Below are 19,463 nucleotides of genomic sequence, written 5' to 3' on the forward strand. Positions count from 1 at the left end.
CCATACAAATTGTTTCTTATTCTACATAATTCTGTAAAACTGTCTTTGCGTAACTTAGCGATCGGTAATAAATCATATAATTTCAGTGAAATAAATTGCAATCGATTGTTTCTGATGTTTACTCGATTTTCTCAGAGATGGCTGAACCGATATCAATAAGCCTTAGCTCGTTTCAAGGATATTTGATATTTGATTTGCAAACCAATAACAAATTTTATTATTAAAATCAAACATCTCAATAGTAGAATTTAACATTATTCAGTTTGAAATAAGAGTTTAAATTTCAAAAATAATGAAAAAATAGAAAATAGCAACGAAATAAAAAATTCTCCATTGCAATGTCAAAGCAAGAACAAAATATTTATAAAAGACGAATTTTTCAGTCTTTTAAAATTCTATTCAATTGTTTTTAATGAAATTAAAATAGCTCTTTGAAATAAGATATAATAACTAATTTTGATGTTTATCAGATATTGTACCATTTCTTGATTCTTTCGATGAAATTCCAAGAAAATATTAAGTATCGCTATGACAGCACAGAAACATCAAGACATGATATGAAGGTAAAATTTGTTACTATTTTGATCTTTGTTTGCTATTTACATTTACCCGGGTACCATTGAATTATAAATCAAGTTTAAAGATCAATTGGTTGGCATTATCGTTTCCGGAGATATAATGGTATAAGTGACGTAAGCAACAAAGCGCGTTGTTTGCTTATCGCTCAATTTTCTCGGAGATTGTTGAGCTGATTTCAACAATCCTAGGCTCATTTGATAGCTATTGAACTGTTGACCATGTTCGAAGATCAAATGGTTGTTACTTTTGGTTCCGGGCATATAACTGTATAAGTGACGACTAACCGCATATTTTTTATCGGCTGAATTTTCTCGAAGACTACAGAACAAATTTCGATAAGCTAAGGCTTATTTAAGTGCTAAAAATGCCAATCAAATTAGAATGGGTTACGGCAAACCTTTCTGTTTCGAAAGATGAAATATTATAAGTGACGTAATCGACAAATCCCAGTATTCTTCAATGAAACGAAATTTCTCTGAGATAAAATAATCGATTTCGAAAGACTTAGACTCATCTGAAAGGTACTATTAGTTGATTAGCTCGCAATGCTAATGGCAGAGGATAAAGACTGTTCCAGAAAGTATGGACGCACTTTGATTTCGCTGTAAATAATTCACAAGTGTTAGATATTCGAATTTTATTCGATATACTGATGTTATCAGACTACAGCAACAGAATATTATTCTCAAAATTTGCTACTTAGCCACTTGTAGACTAGCTGGCGCACCTTCTTGCGAACGTTCCTCATTAAATTCCATACAGACTTCTTGGTGACAAGTTTTAACACTTTTTTCTAATCTTTTTCGAATTGTTGAATGGTTTCGGCTGCCGAGACATGTTTCCTAAGATGTGCCTTCGTTAATGCCCAAAATTTCTCAATTGGTCGAAGTGGTGGGCAATTTGGTGGATTCATGTCTTTTGGGATGAAAGTGACATTTTTGGTAGTATACCATTCTACCGTTGATTTCGAGTAGTGGCAAGAAGCAAGATCTGGCCAGAAGACAACAAGATCCTTGTGGCTTCGAATCATAAGTATAAGTCGTTTTTGTAAACATTCCTTGATGTATATTTCGCTGTTCATTGAAGCAGTGGTGATGAAGGGTTTCGAAATCTTACCGCAGCTACAAATTGATTGCCAGACCATAGCTTTCTTACCAAATTTTTCGACTTCAATCGATGTCTCGGACTGGTTTAACACTTGCCCTTCTCGCACCGTATAATATTGTGGTCCCGACAAGGATTTGTAATAGAGTTTCACGTTGGTTTCGTCGTCCATGATTATGCAGTTCAAATTTCCAGTAAGAATCGTATTGTACAGCTTTCGAACCCTCGGCCTGATCGACGCTTCTTGTTTCGGACTACGTTTTGGTTCTTTCTGCTTCTTATAGGTTCGAAGATTCAAACGTTCTTTAGCACGAAGAACATTTGACTTGCCCTCTTTTTTAGCCACATCCCCAACTGAAACCTCCCTCTTTTGCTCGAACGCCTTCAGTGTACGTTTATCCAACTGAGGGCTAGCAGGCCCTTTTTTTCGACCCGTTTTCAGTTTATCCTCAAAGAACTTTCTGATTGCATTTCGCACGGCTTTTTCACTTATTCCTCCGTTTTTGCTATCTTTGTCAGTGACAGTGACAATTTTTCGACGTTGTTCTGCTGAAAGTCCACGCATTTCGAAACAAACTAATGAAAACGAATAAACAACTACACAAGTGGTTAGAAAAGAGTGTAAACTATAGGAAGCAGCCATAAAAATTGACAGATTCTGAACCATTGCGAAAAGGCAGCGGTTTTTGGTTTGGTTGGGACAGTCTCTAAAATCTCAAAAATATTTTAATGAGAGTAGTTAAATGGCAAGAGAAAGGTGGATTAAGAAGGGTTTTCTTTTTGAAAGGGCACTACATTTTATTCTGTGTAAACGTTTTTCCTATTGATCTTTCACAACTTCATCTTGGATACCATATTTGTCATACTGAAAACGAGTACAAATTTTCACCTAGTTCAGAGTATGTGAATTCTGATAACTTCCTGTTTGTTTCTGGAATCGATTTAAGTCTAGAAATAACTCAACAATAATGAAACAATCAATAAATCTGTAGCAAATCGAAAACTATAATGATGCACTTGCACCAGAAAGTTCATTTTCCATCATCTAAAATATTTTTTCTCTTTTTACCTTTTTTATCTTTTTTTTATATATAAAAAATAGGTATAGAATTCGCTCAAACTTTAGAAAAATTTTCCGAGGCCCGGAGGGCCGATGTCATATACCAATCGATTCAGCTCGACGAACTGAGCAAATGTCCGTGTGTGTGTCTGTATGTGTGTTGTCAACTAAGAGGTCGAGATCTCAGAGATGGCTGGACCGATTTTGATCAAACTAGTCGCAAATGAAAGGTCTCCCCGTCACCCTGAACGCTATTGAATGGTTTTGAGATCGGATGTTTACTTTTTGAGTTATACGAAGTTTTATGTCAAAATTTTCAGTTTTTTGACAGTATCTGTCACATTCGACCATGAAAACAGAATATGTTTCTATACTTAGATTCCACACGGTAATAGCTATCCAACAAGCCATAGATTGTTAAAATCCGTCCATTTTCAACGGAGATATCGACATTTTTGTATAAGCGAATTTTCCCCCTATTCCAGTAGTAGGAATTTTGAGCGCTGTATGACAAACCTATGCTTGGGAGCAACGTAAAACACGATTTTTTATACTGTTACATACAATTGTTTTTATGTACCAAAAAGACTGTGTACAGCATCCTTTTTTATGACAATTTGCCTCGGACCGATTTTAGCACGGTTCGTTTTTGGCAACATAATCGTTCGAATATGTAAACCAGATGAATTTTCGAGTTGAAAGCAATTCCATAATTATATTGTTTTAAACTGATTACAGCAATAAATGTTGGAAAACAAAACACCCATATACCTTTCGAATCAGTTCGTCGAGATCAGCAAATGCGAGTGTGACAAATAATTTCACTCAATTTTCTCGGAGATGGCTAAACCGTTTTCTACAAACTCAGATTCATATGAAAAGTAGTATACTCCCAAACAAGGTTCCTGAATTACGTTTGGATCCGACTTCTGATTGCGGAATGTGATGATGATATTTGAAACGAAATTAAAATAATGCAATTCATTTTTCTCGTAGATGGCTGAACCGATCTAAGATTTAAATGAAATCTAAGAATCATCTATGATTTAAATTTTAATACCTCTTAAAATCCTGAGTGATTAAAATCTCAATTTGCGTTTAAAACGACGATAGTTAAAATAATGTCATGAGAACTAAAACACCTAAGAATATCCATGAAAAAACACATGCGGATTGATAAAAAAAGGTATCATCTCACTGCTAGGTGGATTATTCACGTTTTTAACTGATAATCGATCTTGCGAATGACAGAAAAAGACAAATCCCATCAGTTCATGTGGGTTTAGAAAAACAACTTGCAATAGTATTTATATCAATCCTGATAACAACGCAGCAGAGGACCTCTGCTACCATTACATCAAAGACATCATATTAACAAGATATCCAGCTCTCACATTTCCCGAACAAATCATTGGCAACATCCTTTTTTGCGAGCATGTCGCCCTCAGGTGAGTCCGCATCGAATCTCATACATAGAGGTAGAGGAGAGAATTGTCAAATTCGTGCGCGCCAAAATAGCAGGGCTGCGCACCCATACAATTGACATGATATGTTGAATGTGATGCCGTGCGATGGCGTTGTTGAACTGAAGATTGATTTCGCTCCAAGCTGACAGGGTCTGCATTACATACAAATTTAATCCATCAGTGCAACATTGAAGTATAAATATTTCAGTAGGAATGGTGTCTCGCCTCAATGAGAGTACAATTTTTACGTCCGGGCTGTTTGGATTTAACCTAAAGCATTTAACAACTCATCAACTTGTTAGAGTAACTAACATGATAAATGCAAACAAATTATCCGGCTATTTTACTGGAGCAGCTCTTCTGGGCATGGAAAAAGCTTTCGAAAGTACTTTGCATAAAGAAAGCAATTAATGTTTTGTACCGAACACAGCTTCAGTCAAACAGCCGGTAGATTTGTTTGCTGGATTTCCATTCTCTAATTTACATAATCAAGTTGATTCAAAATTATTCAACCGATCACACTCTTCAGGTCAGCTAGCAGAATTGTGAATCTGACTCGCCACTCTTGCAAGCAGGTGTTTCTCAGGATTGAACTGTGGCTTGAAATTGTTTAACCTCCGATCTTCAAACCGAACCGGAAGCAACAAAAACTTTTCAATGTGATTAGGCAATACTTGTTGAGATTGCCAGTAGTGTTAATATTTCATTGAAAATTCGTACAGTAGCAAGGCTCAGAACGTGATTTGTTATTCATGATTGCTAATAACTAATAGCATAGTGTAAACCTAACGAAAAAAATTTGTAGGACGGTTACCAATATTTGTTAGCTTAGATTTTCTGTTTGTATGAGAATACAATAATTTAATATGTTATTTAGACTTTGATTATTCCCAAATGTGAGATTTTAATCATACATTCAAACTAAATATTTTAAAACATTGATGATATAGGGCAACGGCTCCCTATTTCATCTGAGCTCCTATTTCCATCTCAACTCTTCACCTCACAACTTTGAACATGAATAATATTTTACAACCTACCGAAAGCAAACTGTGAAATGTTTTAAAATCATTTGAAAAGCTATTGTCACACTTTCCTATTGAAAGAAATGGTTTTAAATTCTTCGGTGATAGTTTTTTTCATAAAAAATAAACTCACTTTTCAATTTAGGACACATTTTCGTCTCAAGATTTACAGTTCGTCATGTTTCTGAATATCTACTAATCGGTTCGTCTCAAAACATGATCACTATTTCGCATAATTACACTACCATTGAATGCTGGATGACTTCATAATTAGTAATGTTCACTTGCCACTTGTTTAGTTAACGATTAAAAACTTCAAAAAATACCCGACAAGCAATAAAAGTCTTCGAAAATATGAGATGAAAGTTTTTCACTTCGTTCACTTGATTGTGCTTTGTTTTCATCTCATTTGGTTTCGCAAAGTTGCCAAGTTATCTCATAATGCTACAAAACAAAAATTGTTTACCTTCTTCAAATTCTCATAAAAAGTATGTTTTTGGTATCCGTGACATTAGTTTAATTATATTATTGATATTAATATTTTAATAAAACTGTTTCAGCTTCGAATATTACCAGAAAGAACGTGTTAAATACTAATGAAATAACCATTGTGGCAAATCTAGTAGCACTGGTTTCATTCCGCTATACGCCAACATAACGCTGTGAAGTGTGTGTGTGTTTCATCGGCTGTGCACAGAGATGCCAGATATTTTCATAGAAAATATGTATTACTTTGCATAGAAAGTCTATATCTGTTCTATCTGTTTTCACTAATAAAATGATGTTAAAAGATAGTTCTTTAGATCTCCGTAAGCCATTGCCCCATTATTTAGATAATTCAAGGAGTAAATTTTTTACCAATACACCCAAACCTCCATTTACGTAACTTATATATGTATATATGTATTAATATACGTACGCATGTGTGCAAATATTTGTATTTATTAATACATATAAATATTGGTGAAGTAAAAGCGATCATTTATATGTATAAATATATACACATATACGCAAACGAGTGAGTGTGTAAGCATACATACATACATATATAAGGTTCGTAAATGGAGGTTTGGGTGTAATAATAATATGGAAAAATCCTGGTGGGTACGGTTGTATCGTTTGAGTTGTATATCTGGCAGCGGTAAGGCAGTCGGTCACCAGAATGTCTGCAAGCTATATTTTTCCAGCTGGCAGCGTTTAGTCAGCCATCTGGCAGCCATGCGAATGCGGGTGAGAGTGTAATAGTGGAATATTTTGTTTTGATTGCTGTCGCCATTGCTAATTTATAGGATGAATAAAAGATCAACGATAGGATGGATAAAAATCCATTGAGATGAAATTAGGAGCAGAGTAGTGAAAACATCATTAGTGTTTTTAGATGTTTTAAAAATATTAGTTGAGTTTTCAAGAGATGTGAATCAATTCTCAACGTGGAGCAAAGCGAATGAATCAGTAATATGAAATAATTACAGTGATTTTAGTGGCTAAATCGGGGTTTGAAGGCGATGTCCTTACAAATAAGATGAAATAGGGAGCCCTTACCCTAGGTATTGTTTGAAAAAAAAGGGACCGTGGGCTACCGTGGAAAGATGACTTACTTGTTAGGAAAATTTGTCACAACCGCATTGGGAAAATTTTCCATTTTGTCAGGTAACCCAAGGTTAACCCTAGAGTAGATTTGTGTTTCACAAATTCACCATACGTTGTTGGAGAAAGTTTTCGTCAGTTTTCAAAGTGATTACAAGATATTCTTCCTTTTTAACCCATTTTGTTTATAGTTCGGAGAAGAACAAGTTCAATACTACTTCCTATCCATTTCTGGAATCGTTCTAAGTTTAGAAAAAAATCAACATTAGTGAAACAATCAATCAATCTGTAGCAAATCGAAAAATATGATGATGCACATTCTTATGTTTCTACATTTCGGAAATTATTAAAGGTACTGCAATTGAAGCACTTCAGACAAGTCTCCTAATCAGTGTGATATATCATTTGTATATACCAGACAATTAATTAATCTTTATAATCGGCAATTTTTTGAATGCTTTGTCGTAAAATATTTAAACTTTTTTAAACTTTTCGTACACAGATACTACAAAAATTTGAACACTTTGGTGTTTATGTACAATGAAATAAAGAAAAGTGAGTGTTTTCGAAAAGTTTTCTTCGTAAGATTCCTCGAATGTTTATGTTTCAATATTTTGATATGTTTTTAAGAGAACCAAGAGCATTTGAACACGATTTCGCACTTGGCCTAATGAAAAACGCAGTAATTCAAAAAGAAATTTCTTCGTGATATGTAAAACAGTGAATCTAAACGAGGCTGTTGCTAGTAAGTGCAGTATCAGCAAGGCAATGTTTGGAGTTTTCGGAAATTATTAAGGGGGGGGATTGTGCTTCATCTTGTGAGGTCGAAAACTTTCTATTTCTTGTAGTATTTTTTATGGCTGTAATAAGGGAACTAACTAGGGCAAAAAAAAAATTCCTGGCCGCAAAACTGCACTCGATGCTAATCTAATCACAACAATTCAGACACTAGCAGTGAAATGGAAGGAATTTGAAATACTTATTCGTTAAATGATAAAAAAAAGAAGATTAGCAGTCTAGCTTCGGCTGGACATATACTAAAATTGGAACGATACAGAAATGGTAAAGAGAAAATTTCCTATTTCACCTGATAAAAATATCGCAGATAGTGCTTCGGGAAAAAGATAACAAGTTCTGAAAAGAACCGCATTCTTAAATTCTAGAAATAAGATTTAATTTTGAATCCGGTTTCTCGAGCTGCATACTGACTACTGAAACTGAATACTGAAACTGAATACTGAAACTGAATACTGAATACTGAAACTGAATACTGAAACTGAATACTGAAACTGAATACTGAAACTGAATACTGAAACTGAATACTGAAACTGAATACTGAAACTGAATACTGAAACTGAATACTGAAACTGAATACTGAAACTGAATACTGAAACTGAATACTGAAACTGAATACTGAAACTGAATACTGAAACTGAATACTGAAACTGATACTGAAACTGAATACTGAAACTGAATACTGAAACTGAATACTGAAACTGAATACTGAAACTGAATACTGAAACTGAATACTGAAACTGAATACTGAAACTGAATACTGAAACTGAATACTGAAACTGAATACTGAAACTGAATACTGAAACTGAATACTGAAACTGAATACTGAAACTGAATACTGAAACTGAATACTGAAACTGAATACTGAAACTGAATACTGAAACTGAATACTGAAACTGAATACTGAAACTGAATACTGAAACTGAATACTGAAACTGAATACTGAAACTGAATACTGAAACTGAATACTGAAACTGAATACTGAAACTGAATACTAAAACTGAATACTGAAACTGAATACTGAAACTGAATACTGAAACTGAATACTGAAACTGAATACTGAAACTGAATACTGAAACTGAATACTGAAACTGAATACTGAAACTGAATACTGAAACTGAATACTGAAACTGAATACTGAAACTGAATACTGAAACTGAATACTGAAACTGAATACTGAAACTGAATACTGAAACTGAATACTGAAACTGAATACTGAAACTGAATACTGAAACTGAACACTGAAACTGAATACTGAAACTGAATACTGAAACTGAATACTGAAACTGAATACTGAAACTGAATACTGAAACTGAATACTGAAACTGAATACTGAAACTGAATACTGAAACTGAATACTGAAACTGAATACTGAAACTGAATACTGAAACTGAATACTGAAACTGAATACTGAAACTGAATAATGAAACTGAATACTGAAACTGAATCTGAATACTGAAGCTGGATACTTTTACTTGTTAGTATCATTCGATTGTACGACATTAATATTATTTACTGTCACTACCCGAGCAAAGTCAAACATCAAAACGAGAGCAAATCGAAATCTTATTATGATAGCAACATCACATTGAAATCTTAATTTGATCTCAGCTCATCAATTTTTCAATTGATATCACATTATGTTATCATTTTGCTGTTACTTTTAGAAAAAAAACTTGGGAGGCAAATATTTTGGGAAACTCCAAAAATGATTATTCAAAAGCAACAACTTAATAACTGCATCAAAATAGGACTAATTCCATTAGGCGATACAAAAATGCAAAAATAAATTTTAATGGAACAATTATTCCTTTATTTCTATGTTGCATTTTTCAAAAATGCTTCGTGTGGCAGTAGTCCGGAACCTAACCATGATCAAGGAAAAGATTTTTCTCAACACTTTTGCAGCTTTTACACAAATAATCCTCTATATTTTTACTTGCGAGATTATTGTTTTAGCACCACATATCTGGAAGACATTGGATAGGTTGACGATCATTGTTGCCAGGCGCGTACCCAGAAAAAAATTTCGGGGGGTGTTTCAGAACATGTTGATCAATTTCCATACAAATGGAACTTTTTATATAATTATTTGAAATTTTTTTATTGTGGAGTCGTTTGTTGAAAATTATTCATTTTATTTTTTACTTATTTGAAAAAAAAAAGTGTTTACATAATATTATACTTTTTTGAGTTTCGGAGGGGGTTTGAACCCCTAAAACACCCCCCTGTATACGCGCCTGATTGGTGCCACGTCTATCTGAAGCTAGTTCATCTCCTTTAGCGATCTCCTGGCATACTGAGCCTTCACCAGATCCGGCCAAAAGGCTTCATTCTTTTTCGAGAACGAATAGCGGCTTGGGCATTCTCATCTCGCTGATCGTCAGCCACAGAAAGACCTTCGTCAGGAACTTGATATGAAAAATACATTTGACGTCAACGATTTCCTTCTGGTGGGGTACGTTAAATATCAGATTCTCTAACAGTTTTCGCGTTTAGTTAAAAAAAAGATGTTAAATGTTCTGACTATTATTTTCGGTTGATGTTTTGAATAATACGCTCTTCTTTATATCATACTAGCTGAATTACCCGGCGTTGCTCGGAAATGTTTCGTAAATACAAGGCCGCAAAAACAATTTTAGGAATTGTTCTGACCATTGAAATACTCAGAGCGTAGTGAAACACAACCTTTTTCCACGTAATCACTTAGTTGCTAGAAATATGCAGTACTAGTCAAGAAGTATAATTTTTTCATAAAATACGATCAATTCACTTTATACTTCCCATGTTTGGGGCACTATACTGAATACTGATCCTGAGCAACAAGAAGATCCAAAGGAAGCTGAAGAGGAGGACCGAAGGAAAAGTGGTCTCATCGCTGCGTACGTGGCCGGGAGAGCAAACAGTGAAAAAGTACCTGGCGAACATGAACATACGAGGTCTGTTCAAAAAGTACCCGGAATTCTCATTTTTCTAAAAAAATATTTATTTATTCGTTTACATCTATATGGTCCCCTTCAAAGTAATCCCCCCTAGATAAAATACACTTATGCCAGCGTTCTTTTCAGTCTTCGAAACACCCCTGATAGTCACTTTTTGTAATGCTCTGTAGCACTCTCAGCGATTCTGCCTTTATCTCTTCAATCGATGAAAAACGCTGTCCTTTCATGGGTCTCTTCAACTTTGGGAACAGGAAAAAATCACACGGAGCGATATCTGGTGAATAAGGAGGTTTAACAGCTCCAGAGCGATGGTAATGCGTTTGTTTTTTTGATCAAAATTCAGCAGTTTTGGAACGAATTTTGCTGCCACTCGTTTCATGCCCAAAACATTTGAAAAAATATGATGGCATGAGCCAACTGATATGCCAACTTCATCAGCAACTTCTCTAATAGTGATTCGGCGATCATCCATAATCATTTTTTCCACTTTTCCCACATTTTCATCGATTATTGACGTGCTGGGTCGACCGGAGCGTTCGTCGTCTTCAACGTCTTCGCGGCCATCTTGGAAACGCTTATACCACTCGTAAACACTTGTTTTTTCATAGCAGACTCACCGTAGGTTCTCTGTAACATTTCGCACACTTGGTTACACTTTATTTCATTTTTCACGCAAAATTTAATACAAATTCTTTGACTTTTCTTTACATTGTTTATGTTGGATCTCGTTGTCACCTTTTTCTAAGGGGGGGAGAGGAGCTTCAATTGAGGGGCACTTCGTTCGTAGCTTGTCTCGTCATCCATTGCCGCGTCGGGGGTATTATTGTAAGTGGTTTCCGTTTCTTTCTCGCTAGTGTTGACAGACTTGTGCTCAATGCTGGTTGCTGTAGATACGTTTTGTTGGGCATTGATTGCAGTTGCTTACTGATTCACTATTTACATTTGCTGAACGGTGGTCCTTGTCCTTGATCGAAGATGTCATTTTCGCAGTTTCAGTGCATGGTTTACTGTAGTGTGCGGGTTTTTCACAAAACTGACATGTAATCAGCTGATTCTCATAGGTACTCAACGTTTTACAAGGATGTTTCCCGCCTTGTTCACAAATGATGTAAGATGGAATTGCCTCGCACTCGCTTCCGGATACCGGGGAAAAATTCCGCCATACTTCCCTTTCGATGGAACAATTTTCTCCGTACTGTGACAAATTGTTTCGAACGTGATGATCACTAACCTGCGCGGGAAGGTAATGTACACTCACTTCTATGGCAACGTTCACCAAGTACACAGGAATTTTGTATTTAACGTTGTCATACTCGACCTTGTGCATCTCGCTGTTAACCGAAGCAAGTGCAATTGTGTCTCATTCACATTTAAACATAATGTACAAAAAACTAAATGCCTTCTTGACTTACATCTCATTTACATTATTAATGTGGAGATGCCTTCGTTCCTTAAGTAAGATTTCGATTTCGTTTGCTGATGGTCTAACTTTGCAGCGTTTGAAATCAACACAAAATGAATTTGGTCTTGTAGGCCATGTTTTAGGCTTTTATAAAACGTACGTTTCTGTCGTCTCGACCGTAAACAATTTTCGACTGTGTCGGATGAGATGCGAACACGAACTGCATTTCATTCAAACAAGTTTATTTGTTAAACAATTGTAGGGTTTTGTTGAAAAAGTGCCAAAAAAGTCATTCTAGAATAACTTTAAAAATTTTTGTTCAATATTCCTTTTGGCAGGATATGTCCAGCCAGCGACTTGCACCAGTGAAAAAGGTGGCCAGCGATTAATAAATACACTCTGCTACTCAGTGCTTGAGCGAAAAATATTTATAGAGCGAGAAGACTAGTGTTTGATGGGAAGAGAAGATGTTTGGAGGTATGGTACCGGTCAGGTGGTGGTCAGGATGTAAACCATGTTCGATGTACTTTCTACCATGTCTAACCGTGTTTCAGAGCTGTGTCTATCAAAAGGTTCAGAGTGGCGAAATGGTAGCGCATATACACGGAATGCTTAAGAACGCAGGTTCGAGTCCTGTCTCTGGGTATACCTGGTTATAAAGATAATGTACTAAAATGTGACGATATACATGGTTCGCCATATTTTTAAGTGCACGAATGAAAACACCCTCACTCACAGTTCCCGCATTTTTCTGGAAGATACTTATTCACTCAAGTGACAACGACAGACATGCCACAGTAACGTGATTCGAGTTTTAAACAACAGACCCAATTTTGCCTTCATTGCGAAGTCATTGCACTTCGTGATTGACCGAATGAGTGGAAATGTACAATGAACCAAGAAAATGAAGCTTGGGAGAAGCAAATCATTTTCACTGTACATACCCACTCACTCCTAACTTTTTATTAAATGATCAATAACGACGATGGCTACGACCAAAGGCTGTGCTACTGAGGGAAAGGAAGGAATGTTAGTCCGATACTCGTTGTTTCTAGAGACCGCGGGTACCACTGTATCTCCACGAGCATCACGGGGTAGAAGATTTGTTAGTTGGGAGGGAAAGAGATCCGGATATGTTTTGGTAAACAATATGATCTCAACAAAACCTGATTTGCGATATTCAGGAGAAATATAATGAACAAGAAAAATATAAAATATCTTCAAGGAACGCTCTCACCAGTATCCCTTTTCTCCTGCTCGCTCTGCTGTCAGCAACGCAAGATGAAACACGACCACTGAAAGAATAAAATAAAAACACTCGCGAATGGTTTCGCTACAGACCAACTCTAGACCTTCAGTCTGAATGACACGATCGACTTGTAAACTTTCACACATTCCATAGAAATCCGACAAAACTGACAATGACATGCAGACGGCACTTCGATCGATTAACAGGTTAACATAATTGAATTTTGGGACGGCAAATTCACAGTATCCGCCGCTTGAGCATCTTTAGTGTCGCGGATCAATATTATTCAATAAATAGCACTCACACTGCTAAACACACACTTGTCACACCTGCACTATCACTCAAAATAACAATTTCAACCAAATTCCTAACTATACGTATCAAAAAACACATTAAAATTATACTTTTTTGAGAGCAGCACCAGGACACCGCATCGCACTCACAGTGATGCCAACGCTCCTCCCTTCAACGCAGTGCCTTATAAGCGCACAATAAAGTCAGTTTTACAATAAATCCTAAATCTGTCGATATTGAAATTAACGAAATAGGCCTAGAATTCTACCGTTCATAAGGAAAATAAAAAAAAAATGATTCGTTGCTATTTACAAACAACAGAATTGTTTGGTTTACTCTTCGGCACGTTTTGTTATTGACAGACCAACAGTTGCACGCTCGAAAAATAATTGCAGTAGGTTGGATGTCGAATTGTTTTTTTTCGTTGAGAATGCTATCATATTTTATTACTTACGACTCAAATGAATACGTGAGGTTGTTGGGGAATTAAAAGAATTCATATACAATATTGAAGCTGACCGTTGGTGAAGTGACTACGCACAGCCTTAAAATTTAAATGTGTTTAATTTCCCTTTAATTGCCGCATAATGTCTACTATAGGGTGATTTTTTAAGAGCTTGAGAACTTTTTTAAACAATAAAACGCATAAAATTTGCAAAATCTCATCGGTTCTTTATTTTAAACGTTAGATTGGTACATGACATTTACTTTTTGAAGATAATTTCATTTAAATGTTGACCGCGGCTGCGTCTTAGGTGGTCCATTCGGAAAGTCCAATTTTGGGCAACTTTTTCGAGCATTTCGGCCGGAATAGCCCGAATTTCTTCGGAAATGTTGTCTTCCAAAGCTGGAATAGTTACTGGCTTATTTCTGTAGACTTTAGACTTGACGTAGCCCCACAAAAAATAGTCTAAAGGCGTCAAATCGCATGATCTTGGTGGCCAACTTACCGGTCCATTTCTTGAGATGAATTGTTCTCCGAAGTTTTCCCTCAAAATGGCCATAGAATCGCGAGCTGTGTGGCATGTAGCGCCATCTTGTTGAAACCACATGTCAACCAAGTTCAGTTCTTCCATTTTTGGCAACAAAAAGTTTGTTAGCATCGAACGATAGCGATCGCCATTCACTGTAACGTTGCGTCCAACAGCATCTTTGAAAAAATACGGTCCAATGATTCCACCAGCGTACAAACCACACCAAACAGTGCATTTTTCGGGATGCATGGGCAGTTCTTGAACGGCTTCTGGTTGCTCTTCACTCCAAATGCGGCAATTTTGCTTATTTACGTAGCCATTCAACCAGAAATGAGCCTCATCGCTGAACAAAATTTGTCGATAAAAAAGCGGATTTTCCGAATGGACCACCTAAGACGCAGCCGCGGTCAACATTTAAATGAAATTATCTTCAAAAAGTAAATGTCATGTACCAATCTAACGTTTAAAATAAAGAACCGATGAGATTTTGCAAATTTTATGCGTTTTATTGTTTAAAAAAGTTCTCAAGCTCTTAAAAAATCACCCTGTATATCGATTTTGATTGGTTCTTTTCGGCTGACATTACCCCGGTAACCAATAAGCACAAACTAATGCTGCATTATGACAGCAAATAATCGCTAATTGGCATTTCAATCGCACTTGAGACTAAATTCAGGCCGACTTCGGCAAAATATACGGATATTCATATATAATGCTTATTTATGACTGGTGTGCATTCTGAGAGCTGAATTATGATTGATTCACAACAGATAAGCTTTCAGATTGCATTTATATGGCTATAAGCATTTTTGGTGCTCATAAAAGGCTATTTTAATGCCATTATTAGTGCTTACGGATTACCTGGGCAACTGAGAGAGACGAAAGATATGAAATGAAAAGACGGATAAGTATTCTAGATTGAATCAGTTATAAATTAAGAACGAAAAAGCTAACCTAGGCAGACTCATATAAGCATGATCAGAAGAAAGAAATGAATTCTATTTTAACATCTACTTGAGGGGTTCGAGCACTAAATTCGAGTCCCCAAGTATGGTCGTGTAACAAGTGTAGTTCTTCGCCACACTACGGTGTCAGTAGCATAGTGTGGTGAAGAACTCTCTCAGTTAATGCTTGCCGAAAAGAACCAATCAAAATCTATGTAATTAAAGATTAAACGTTTCTCTTTTGACTCATCAGTGCATAAGTAGTTCATACTGAACTGTTGGTGCACTTAAAGGTTGACTAAAAGTAAATTGGTACGCACCTGTAATCCATGATTCAATATGTTTACTATGAGTTCATTATTTGTTGCTTTGCAGTACTTAAATCAAAACTTCATATTTGATGATTAAATTTCTCCAGTTTGAGCAAAATTTCGAACCTTCCTCGTGATGGAGTAGCACATCAGCACCCACACAGTGAAAACGGACACCGATTCAGCGCCTTTTTTTCCATTTTGTCCATATTTACTGGAGGTCTTCGACTGCTCCGCCACTACGTCGAAATTGCTGCTTTGGAATTGTCCACTATTTTTCGATTGGTCGAAATTTCGAGCAATTTGGAAGATCCATTAGCTCGATCTTGTTACCCACATACCACTCCAGAATCATCGCAGAATTACAATCACAGTGGCAACTGGCCAATTCAACCTAAAAAATGGTTTCCTCAGGAATTTTACGCGTTTGTGACGAATAGTACTGTTTTTAGGCCACAGCTGTAAATCGCTTGTCAAATCATGATCTTCTTCGCGAATTTATCTGCAAATACGAACTGGAACTTTCCCGACACATTCTCACGTACAGTCGCGTTGTAAAATGTTTGACCCGGAAAACAACATAAAACCGAACATGACCATCATCATTCAAAATGCAGCCATTCCATCATCATTCAAAATGCAGCCTTACACACTAAGAGAAGTTTACATCTTTATAGATGCACATAAATGGAGCGTCGCGATTCACTTACATTCACGATTCAAAACATGTAAAGATGAGTCATATCAGTAACTTCACAGTTAATGTAGCTTAAGCTTACATCGATATAGACGCGAAGTTTATTTTTACATGTTAGTAGATGTAATATTGTGTCATCACCGAAGAAATTATGGCATGTTTGAATTTACGTCAAGCGTAAATTTCATTTTTTCTAAGAGTGTAGTGTTTCGTCAGAACACCGGTTTGGATTTCACTGGCTTTGTAGGTTTTGAGCCCCGAAAAACCACCAAGGAGTTTACGACTCTTCTGCATAGTTTCCTTAGTCTAGCAAGTTCAGAATTCCACCAAGGAGTTCCTCTAGTAGCTCGCACAATCCGAAGTTGACAAGTCTCTTCATATGCTGCAACTATGAGTGAGTTTGTCTCATCGACAACTTTTTCAATTGTTGGTTGGTACCCGTAAAATCTAGTCGCCAAGCCTTCTTCATAGAGGTCCCAATTTAAAGATTTGGGATTACGATATGTGACAATATCAAATTTAACGTTTAAATGATCAAAAAATGTGCTTATGATCAGATAACGAAGGTTCGAGCTCATCAGATGCGCAATGCGCAATTCTATCAGAGCAGAGAGTTACATCCAAAGCCTCCGCTCTTCCAGATCTCGCAAAAGTTGGACAATATCCTGCATTAACTATGTGCAGGTTTGTACTACTAACAAATTCCATCATATCAGAGCCTCTCGAATCTATATCTGTGCTGCCTCAAATGATATGGTGAGCTGCCGACAGTATAAGCGGTAAATCACTTTTGCAGCAACCTTTTTGAAGTCTTAGCTTGGCGAAGGTTGGTTATGCGGTAAATATGCCGAACAATAGACATATTCCCTGTCTATGCCATTATTACTAACTGTGACAGCACAAATATCCCGAGTTATGAGCTCCGATATGAGAGAAACATCGAGAGCACTATTTGCAAGTATGCATGCTCGAGGCATTTCACGTGGATTAGTCATACCGTTCTTGTTGGAGGCAACGAAAACTGGGTTTAACAACTTTCCAACGAAGAAGTTTCCTTTTTGGAAATATGGTTCTTGAACAGAAGCTATAGAAGCTTTACTTTCTTGCAGAAGTTTGGATAGATTCATAGTTGCCGTACTTTTAGGCTGGAGATTGATTTGTGCTACTCTAACCATTATCAATGGAAGTAATGAGCACTCCATCTCCAGGACTTATCGTACAGCAGCTAGAAGCAACCAAATATATTGGTTTATGATCGCCTATAGCGAACCATGGAAGGTTTTATTTTAAATGTTTTAATCATTTAAATCCCACGAGTTGCGAAGAATGAAATCGTCCACTTCGCCAGAGCTTCGCTTAACACAATAAGGGCAAAACCCGAGATATTCCGGTCACGACTGCATTGTTCAATCTACTGCAGCCATTCAGTCATCGGCACGGTAATACACCTTGACTTGGGAGTTCCTATTTTAGTGGCCTTTTACGATATGGAACAGAAAATCAATGGATCAATGGCCGAGCAGACGTAAATACACGACGTGCTCTCTTGTTAAGAGTTTCCTCGGAAGTGACGAAACTCTCGAAACTAATATTTCACGGTGTAAAAAGTGCTTTGCCCCCCATAGCTGCCGCTCCTGAATATAACTTACTATTGAGAAGATATAACCAAAGATAAACTCAAGACCACGAAGTCCCATATAAATCAATGAAAAATTTTTATGCGGTTTTTTTTTACGCGGCTTTTTTTATGCGAATTTTCAGAGTTATGCGGTTTTTTTTTATGCGAAGTTTCAGAGTTATGCGGTTTTTTTATGCGGTTTTTTTTAATGCGGTACGTAAATTCGTATAAAAAAAGACTTCAGTGTACTGTAATCTTGAACCGCTTAACTCAGTAATGGCAAAGATAAATAATAAAGACACGTATGAGCAAACAAATATTTAAAAAAAAATCTGGTTCGTTCCCGGTACTTTCTAAAATGACCGCACCCACCGCTTGGTGGAGCGCGAGATTGATTGCAATGTTATCATTTCGACCAAAGTGTGCCATAAAATCTCGATATATACAAATGAGCTAACGAATCGAAAGGGTTCTCACTGTTTGACATTTGCATTATGAATGTGATGATGGGAACTCAGCAGTGATTTGGATGGTGACGGCTTTGGTGTTGATTTGGCCGGTCTTCCACTGGCTTCGCGGTATTGAATACGTTGCTGCAGTCGAATTTATTGACTTCTCATCCACTAAGCAACGTTTATTGGCATTAAACAGTGCCATGGCTAACAGAACCAGAGAACCAAAATTTTTACTTATATGACGGATGTATTGAAGCCGTCAAATGTCCACGTGTTGCATATCACCAGAGATGCCAGGTAATATAATAAGTTTAGCTAGCTAAAAGAAAAGATCGCACCAAAACCAAAATTCTGTAATTTCTAACGAATTCTGCAAACAATCGGTGTTTCAGAAGTCTGTAAAAAGTCTTTAGACGAAAAAAGATTTACATGTTAACCAAAATATTTGGTAATTTGATTTGGCAAATCTGTATATCACTGACAATTTTTGTCGAAAAAAAATGGGATGCCGGTAACCGAACAGCTATGGAGGCCGGTAACCGAAATCGGTAGACATTTTAAAAACTTTTATGTTGATTTTCACGCAATTAAAATTTGTTTTGAGTGCAGCAAAAAGTACAAGCGTTTGTCCCGGGTTGGCGGTTCAATGCATAGGACGCTGGTCTTACAAGCCAGTTGTCGTGTGTTCGAGCCCCGACCTGGAAGGATTCTTAGTGTCAGTAGGATCCATAGTACTAGCCATGCAATGATTCTGTACACTAAGAATCGGCTGCGAAGTCTGTTGAAACAGAAAGGCCAAATTCCACAAAAGGAATGTAGTGCCAGAACTTTGCTTTGTCTGTTTGCTTTGGTATTCGGAACTGAAAGAACGCGCTGCTATTACACACACACACACACACACACACACACACACACACACACACACACACACACACACACACACACGGGGCAGCAGGGACTA

At 36.7% G+C, this 19,463-nt stretch overlaps 1 protein-coding gene across 2 annotated transcripts in view; it reads left to right on the forward strand.

Moving 5' to 3' along the window:
• Window positions 1-19,463, forward strand: part of LOC131438760 (G-protein coupled receptor dmsr-1) — a 475,110-nt gene that overhangs the window by 136,060 nt on the left and 319,587 nt on the right. The gene's annotated exons all lie outside the window — the stretch shown is intronic.

This window comes from Malaya genurostris, chromosome 3 (assembly GCF_030247185.1).
Source record: "Malaya genurostris strain Urasoe2022 chromosome 3, Malgen_1.1, whole genome shotgun sequence".
NCBI classification, from domain to species: domain Eukaryota; kingdom Metazoa; phylum Arthropoda; class Insecta; order Diptera; family Culicidae; genus Malaya; species Malaya genurostris.